Source organism: Narcine bancroftii, chromosome 1 (assembly GCF_036971445.1).
Source record: "Narcine bancroftii isolate sNarBan1 chromosome 1, sNarBan1.hap1, whole genome shotgun sequence".
In the NCBI taxonomy this organism is placed as follows: domain Eukaryota; kingdom Metazoa; phylum Chordata; class Chondrichthyes; order Torpediniformes; family Narcinidae; genus Narcine; species Narcine bancroftii.
In genome coordinates, this window is record NC_091469.1 from 361,977,529 (window position 1) to 361,986,608 (window position 9,080).

Below are 9,080 nucleotides of genomic sequence, written 5' to 3' on the forward strand. Positions count from 1 at the left end.
TGCTACAGGAAAGAGCTCCTTTTATTTGACTCTTGCCAAAACCTTCATAGTTTTATATGCTGTCATTTAATTTTAATTATAAAATAAACTCAAACAGTAAAAGGAATTGTGCAACAAATGTAGTTTAAGGAACTATGTAAACAAAAAAGGAATTTGTACATGGATGATGATAAATGGCAGCATAATTAAATGAAGAGTTTGCGACTACTTTAAGAACTGTTCTCAGATGTGAAGGGAAAGTGAAATTCCACACCCCCCCCCCCCCCATGGCACTGATTTGAAACTTGAGTCTTCTTAACTTCTGAGCATCACCTACATAACAGTGGTCAGCCAAAGGCTGAAAATTGGTGGAGATTTGCAGCAGAGAGTGATAATGAAAGTGAGGATATAAAGTACAGATAGCATAGACTACCAGCTGGCTCTAGGGAAATACTCCCCCCAACTCCCCCTTCTCCCCTCCTCCCACCATTAACAGATAAACTGTGGGAAGGGGTCACTCTCCACACAATCACCTGTGAGGATCTGACAGACAAATAATGTTGCCTTGTTCGCCAAGTGTATCCTACTGTAGTACTTGCACTTTTTAAAAAAAAATAGTTCACTGTGTGTGAAGCTTGTTAGAACATCCTGAGATTGATGGAAAGCATTAAGGTCAACTTGTAATGGACAATAATGCACCCTATGTAGTTCCAAAAAATTGTATTTTTTTAAATGTTTTTTTTTTAACTTTATGTTTCAAGATGACTGATACAATGACACAGTAAAGCCTGGATTAGCAGGAAGCATCAACTCTAGTGTCAGAGCACTAGGAACTGATTAACAGCCTGGACTTCCTGCACTGATGAAGCCAGAAGGCATTATCATTTGGAAGGTAACAAACTATTAGAGTTGTCACGATAACCAAATGTTTTGAAGCATTGTTTGCTGGAGGTGGAGTTCAGAGTAGCAAGCATAACCCTGAACCAGAATACTAATGGTAAACTCTAGCTAATGAACCAATTAGGCTATCCACACTCCAGGCTTTCTTATACTCATACATGAGAAACAAATTTAACTCATGACAAAGCACTCAGTTCCAATCACAAACAGTAAGTGAATGTACAAAATGCTATAAATAAACTACCATTAATAAAAATAATTGTTTTAGCTGGTAATGATAGGACTGTACAAATACAAATTGAAGACTAACCAACACTCCTGTACTTACAACAATCTTTGGATAGTCAGAAAAGCCCTGAGAGAAATCTACATCATAAATAATTAGTCTGTAATTACAGTTCAATAAAAATTGGACTATTGCAGTACTGCATGTTCCATGTTCTCCTCCCTCTTTCATGTTACATTCTTGCCATTCAGATTCAGAGCTTCATGGTTTTGATGCATAAAATGCAGCTGGACTATTCATGATTTTTTTTTTAATCTCAATGGTTTTAATGGGAGCAACTCCAAATTGTGATCTGCCCCTGTGGAAATTTATGGTGATAGAACTGTCAGGTGTTACTTAAGATGAATGTCTAGGAAGAATTTAGGAGCTTTCTTGGGAATTAAAAAAATACTATGGGACGTTTTCTCATTATTCCGCAATGGCTGAGAACTAAGGAATGTATGGATCAGGCCAGCTAGCCATATTCATACTCATCTTCCAACTCCACACTCAATCCACATCCAAACCAGCCAAGTACAGATGTGAGAATCCTGTGGTCATCTCTCCAGATTCACCAGGGAAAACAGTCCTATCCTATTCACTCTCTCCTTGTAACTTGAGTCCTCCAGTCCAGGCAATATCATTGTGAATCTTTTCTGCACCTCATCTAACTTAATCACATTTTTCTATAGCCTGGTGATCAGAACTGCAAACAATACTTCAAATTCAAACTAACCAACAATTTGTACGTTCCAACTCTTGGACTCAATACTACAGCTAATGAAGGCCAACATATCTAAAAAAATCATTCATTGCTGCTTTGTCTACATGTATTGACACTTTCAGGGAACTTTGTACTTGTCTGTCTCTCTGTTAAATGACACTCCCTACTGGGGCCTTGCCTTTATTCATTGTTTATGTTCTAGCCTGATTTTACTTGCTAAAATGCAATTAATGTTAAGAGAGGATTTAAAAGCTTGCAAATTTCGGCAGGTGTACTGTGGAGAGCATTCTGCCTGGTTGATCACTATCTAGTACAGACGTGCCAATGCACAGAGAGTTGTTAACTCAGCCAGCAACATCAAAGGCATCAGTCTTCACTCCATTGAGGACATCTACAAGAGGCAATGTCTTAAGATAGCAGCTTCTTTTCTCAATGATCCCCACCACCCGGGCCATGCTCTCTTCACACTGCTACCATCAGGAAGGAGGTTCAGGAACCTGAAGACTAATGTCAAAATGAATATTTTGCCTAAATTCTTATATATTTTTCAAACTGTACCAGTTTTTGTTCCTAAATCCCTTTTTGATTCATTAGATTCTCTCATCTCTTGTTTGGAAAAACAAGCACCTCCGCCTCAAAAAAATGGAGGTTGGGCATGACCTAATTTTTGATTTTATTACTGGACAGCAAATATTAGTTATATTACTATTTTGATTCATCATAATGAATACCAAGGTAATTCAAGATGGATAGACCTTTTAGTCTACTAAAAGGTATTCTCTCCTTTCGATGCTGGGAGCACCCTTGCCTTTTTTGGCTTCCAAATTAAGTAATGATTTGATTTCAATTTAGAAAACATTTTGGTTACTATAGATTTTTTTTAATGTATTAGCCCTATTCTACTGTAGCATGAATAAAAGCTCTCATGACAGGAGGGAGAACAAATGCTTTTATTAGTTTATAACTAAGGGTTGGGTACAACAGTAGTCTTCAGAAAGGTTCTGGGTTTAGGCGGGAAATCAGGGTTATATGTGAGCAGATGGTGGCGGAGCCGGGAGGCGGGGCCAACCATCAGCACAACGTATTACCAGTGAATCCCAGTTCTCTGTATTCACCCCTTCCTGTAGAATTTAGGGTCTGAGAATGAATATGGATTCATTAAAAAATTGAAAAATATACAGTTATTTACAAATTTACATATTTAAGCAGTCCAGGGGTTTGGAGATCCTGGTGGATGGCCTTAGCACCGGGTGTCCTTAGATTCCTTGGGTCTCCTGGTCCCCTTGCGAGGGAAGAGAGGCAGGCTGGGTCTCCGGTTTAATGGTGGAGGGGGATGCACTTTCCCCCTGAACTGGATCCCCTGAGGCCCTGACTGGGGGTGGCGAGAATGAGCTCTGTGGGTTGCAGGGTACTTGATGCAACAGACACTCTGTTCTGGTGGGTGCCAGGTCCATGATGGAGACAGTGTCTTCCCTGACTATGTCAGTACCTGCTGGCGAGGGGTATCACATCCAGCAGAACTACTAGCTACAACCCCTGGGGAAACGGGCAGGTTGCAAAGGAACACCATGGACTGGAAGCCTGGTCATTTCCCTGACGACTTCCATGGAGTAGGACAGATTGCGGGCCTTGTCAAAATGAGCCATGCGGGTGACCCCTGGATGGCAGAGCTCATTATGCAGAGACCGCAGTTGACCGGTATGTGCAGAGGCACAGCTTCCTCTGGATAAAACTTCTTAAGAGCTTCTGGCCAATAGGCAATGTCATAATTGTAGGTGGAGAGCTCGATTCTCCACCTAGAAATCTTGTCATTTTTTATTTTGCCACTCTTGACATTATTGAACATGAATGAGACCGAGTGCTGGTCAGTGAGGAGCGTAAATTTCCCACCAGCCAGGTAGTGTCTCCAGTGCCTTACGGCTTCTACAATGGCTTGAGCCTCCTTTTCCACAGATGGGTTTCAGAGCTCGTGGCCTTACAATGTCCAAGAAAAGAATGCAACCGGCCTGCCCGTCTGGTTGAGGGACGCAGCCAGGGCTATGACCGAAGCGTCGCTTCCCACTTGGAAAGGTAACTTCTCATCCACCGCATGCATGGCAGCTTTTGCAATGCGATTTCGAGGTAGTTAAAAGCCATTTGGGCTTCAGCCAAGAGGGGGAAATTAGTGGCTTTATAGAGAGGGCGAACCTTATCAGCGTATTGAGGGATCCACAGGGCATAATATGAGAAAAACCCCAGGCATCTCCTCAAAACCTGGGAATGGGGAGCTCTAACAGGGGTCACATCCTGTCAGGGTCAGGGCCAATGATGTCATTCTCCACCATGTAGCCCAAGGTAGCCAGATGCTTAGTCCTGAACACACACTTGCTAGAGTTATAAGTGAGGTTCAGGGCTTTTGCCAAGTGGAGAAAACTCTAGAGGTTGGCATCATAGTCTTCCAAGGTATGGCCACAGATGGTGACATTATTGAGGTAGGGGAAGTTAGCCTTCAATCTATAAACATCCACCATTCTGTCCATCTGCCTCTGGAAGATAGAAACTCTGTTAGTGAAACCCAAAGGGACCCTCCGGGATTGATAGAGATGACTATTAGCCTTAAATTCCATATATGGAAGGTTCTTGGAACAGATTGGCAGCTGGTGATAAGCAGGTTTCAGGTCGATGGACGAATAGACCCAATGTTGTGCTATATGCAATATTCACCATGTTAGAAATTTGAGGAAAGAAGTATGTGTCCAGAAGTGTGTATTGTTTAATAGTTTGACTATAGTCAATTACTAGCCTGGACTTTTTTTCCCCTTTTACCACTTGCGCTCTGCATGGGTTGGTGCTAGGTTTGATGATATTGTCATCGAGCAGATGTTGTGTCTCAGACTTTATGAAATCTCGATCTGCTGTACTGTACCTCCTGCTCTTGGTAGGAGGTTTGCAGTCTGGGGACAGATTCAGGAAAAGAGGTGGGAGGTCAGTATTAAATGTGGAGAGGATGCATGTGGGTTCTGATTTTAGAGGCCCTCTGTTCCTAAATGTTACAGGTGGGAGGGGACCAGAATACTCCATGGTCACGCTATTAAGGTGACATAGGAAGTTCAAACCCAACCACACCAGAGCACCCAATTCATCAAGTACATTACAAAGCTCCCCTCTTCCAACGACAAGTGTAGTATACAATGTTTTTGAATACGTATAGAATGCGAATGATACGCAAGGAATATGCAATAATAGGAAGGATACATCTTTATGTTGCACTCTTACATAGTCCGTGAGTCTATGAAGCTTTCAGTAGAGCCTGTGTCGATGAGGCATTTAGTGAAATGTCCGTTTACCTTCACAGTTACTATGGAGTTGCTGAGCTGGTGAGGTCTGTCCTGGTCTAGAACCATCAAGGCTAGGACCCCGGAGACTCCATACTCCTCCCTCAAGTGGCCCCCACTGTCCTGGGTTGGCCTGCATGGGTAAGATGGCATCGACTTCATAGTGCGGCAAGATGGCCGCCCTCCTTCCTCCTCTGACAATGATGGAGCCAAGTTTAAATTTGGGTTGTGGCAAGATGGCCACCAAGCCTTTTTGCACATTTTCCTCATTCCCTCCATTGGCGAGTAGCACTGCAAGTTAACTCGGGTGAATTCGGGTGAATCCAGGAGCGGTGTAGGCCACAGACTTCCCCAGGCTTCCGCTCGCACGCCCTTTCTTGCCACAGCTGGAACACACTGAGTCTTTAGCCAGACAACGAGATCGGGGATGTGAGCTCTTGCCACAGAAAAAGCACTCCCTAGCACGGGAAGCGGCAGCCATTAGGGCTGGGATAGTTGGAGCAGCTGGTCTGACCTGGGTGAGTGAGCTCGCTGGCTTCGAGGTCCTTGGCCTGTTCCAACGATTTGGCCTGTTCCAATGATTTGGTCAGTTCAATGTGATTAGCCAGCTCCTTCTTACCCAACTTGAGCAGGCCCTGCTTTATGTACCTCGAGTAGACCCCCATGACTAGTATATCCTGGGTCTGTTCTTCTTCACAAATGTGGTCCGTAGCCACTTCGTACCTGCACTTCTTGGCAAGTGTCCACAGATCCAGCAGGTAGTCATCAATGGTCTCTCCTGGCTGTTGGCAACATAGAGAGAGTCGGTACCTCACTAGGACATGGTTTTGTGACTTCAGGTACTGTGCCTTCAATGCCTCGATGCCAGCATCATATGTAGTGCAGTCCCTGATGACTACATACCCTTTCGGTCCTACCCTCAAAATGAGTGCGGACCTCCTGAGTTCATCAGTGTGGAAGACGTCTCTGGTCACGTTCAGGTAGGCCTGGAAGCAGTCTAGCCAGTATGTGAACTCCTCAGCCACTTCAGGGGACAGAGGGTCTGTCAGCAGCAATAACTGGCTTGAGTAGCGCTCCCATCATTTAGGGAATAAACTAATAAAATTGTAGTGTGAATAAAAGCTTTCACGACAATAAAGAGAACAAATGCTTTTATTAGCTTATAATTATGGGTAGGGTCTCACATTCATCTTCAGAATCTGGATTTAGGCAGGAAACCAAGGTTATATCTGAGCAAATGGGGTCAGAGCTGGGAGGCGAAGCCAGCCATCTGCACAACACATTACCAGTGAATCCCATTTCACTGCATCTACATAACTCCTTTTTTTAAAAAACATTCAGTCCAAGATATTGGTTATACTCAATGGTAAGCTTGGGTATCCAATCCTTTCTAGATCTATATATTGACCAAAATATTTCTTCTTTTGAACAATTATATATTAAATTTAAAATATCTAAATGTTACTTTTTTCGTTATTTACAGATTAGGAGCTTCTTAAATTTTTTAACGTTGAAGCTTCCCCAGGACTTAGATTTTTACCTTATTTGGGAAGTATATAATTTTAAACCTAATCATAAAGAATTGCTTTCTGCCTTTTACGAAATACTTTTTAAGATCCAGGGATAGTTCCCAGGGTGGTATTAAGATAATATGGGAACAAGGCTTTCAACAACCATTTGTCAAACTATATGGGATTCTATTTTGAGACAAGTTCACTCATCTTCTCTTTGTGCTAGTCATTCATTAATTCAATTTAAAGTAATCCATCGGGCACAATTTTCCAAGGTTCAGTTAGCAAAATTTTATCCTAACATTTCCTCTAAATGTGATAAATGCACAACTGAGGAAGGTACTTTATATCATATGTTTTGTCTGTCCTTCTCTCATTAATTTCTGGCAAGGGGTATTTCACACCTTATCATTAGTTCTTCATATTAACATGACTCCTATCCTTTTATCGCTCGTTTTGGAGTGAGTGGGCCAATGGATTTAATACTGACTTTTTCACAATCCCACATAAAGGATTTTGCTTCCCTCATTGCTAGAAGGGCCATTTTCTGAGATTGAAAGATGCTGTCCCTCCCATTCATACTCAGTGGTTGTTGGATGTGATGGCATGTCTGTCTCTAGAAAAAAATTAGGTCTTCTGCTATTACAATTGATCTTAATTTTTTTTCTCTTTGGGGTCCTTTTCTCAATTAATTTCAATACATGAAGATTAATTATCTTTAACCCGATAGTTATTATGATTAGTAGTGGACCCCTTAACTGTGTTAGCTTCTCTTCACTGATCAATTCCTGACTTTAGATTTTTCCTTTTAAAGTATTTCCTTCATCCCACTTCTGACACCATGTTTTATTTTGTATTTGTATGTGTGAGTTCTTAGAAAACACATGGATGAAGGAAAAGGTTCTTTACTTTAAAGTTGATGTAAACAGCACATGAGGCATGCTATGAGGCTGCAAGTCTCTATTACAGATAACATACTGTGTGTCAGCCCCCCACTGACAGCCAAGTCTAATCAAACAGTAACTATAATCAAGGCCCTGCTAGTGACCATGCAAACGTGATCAATATCATTACAAATGCTGCCTTCAATTGTCAATGGAACATTCAACAAGGCAATTGGCCTGTGGATGGTAAGCCATAGTGTCAATATGAGTAGTGCCCAGAAGATTAGTGAGTGCTCAGAACAACGCTGACTCAAACTGGGACCAAAACATGAAATCCAACAATCCACAAAAGCCCTAGCAACTGTCTCTGCAGAGATGTCAGTGATAGGAATGGCTTCCTGCCACCTGGTAGTCTGGTCTTCACATGTGAGCAGATAAGTATATCCCCAAGACGGCGGAAGTGGGCCTACCAGGTCTGGGCAGGTCAAGGCGAGGCAGGGCAAGTTGAGAAAAAGTGAAAGGGAATGTACAACAGGTCCCCAAAGTTAACAGCAATTAGAGGAAATTTATGCTTGCTGTAGATCATATAAGGTTGTCATAGTAGAGGAATTTAACTTCCCAAATATTGAATGTAAAAGTCCTAGTGCAAAAAGTTAGAAGGAGTGAAATTTGTCATACATACACAGCTAAGTATCCTCTGGCAATATTTAGAGGGTCCCACATGGGAGAGAGCATGCCTAATCTAGTCTTGGGAAATCAGGAAGACCAAGTGGGTGAAGTGTTTGTGGATGAACCTTTGGGGATTAGTGACCATTATTCTATTAGATTTAAGATAGTTACGGAGAGAAACAAGGCAGGACAACAAATTAAAATTCGGAGTTGGGGCAAGGCCACCTTCAAAGTTATGACAAGAACTAGCTCAAGTTAATTGAAGTTGAGAGGAAAACTGGATGTTTTGAAATGTGTTGATAAGTCGAAGGTACAGATATTCATCTTAAAATGTCAATCAGGCAAGCGTAGGGAAGGTACTATTGCAATGTTTAAGAAAACATTTTGATGAATACATGGATAGGATGGGTTTAGAGAGTTATGGGCCAAACAGACGGGTGGGATTAGTGCAGGTGAGACATTTTGGTCAGAAAATTGGACTAATGGACCTATTTCGATACTGTAATTGATTGCCCTCATGTTGATTTCTCTCAAACATGCGGAGACATTTAATCAATTTGAATTTATATTAGCACATAGATGTAAGAAAAATAGGTTATGGGTGTGAGGTAGGGAAAAATTAAATTGTTGTGGAATGGGTTTACCTAGGTCAGCACATTGTGGGCTGAAAGGCCTGAAATATGCTTCTATGTTCCATATTAATCATTATATAGAATTCTGAGAGGCTTTGACATAGTGAACAGGATGATTTTGCTCCATCCGCAGAGGTCAATTAGATAGAGAAATAAAGTGAAGTCATTGGTTAAAGGGGTGGAGATGAGCTGAGAAAAGCAA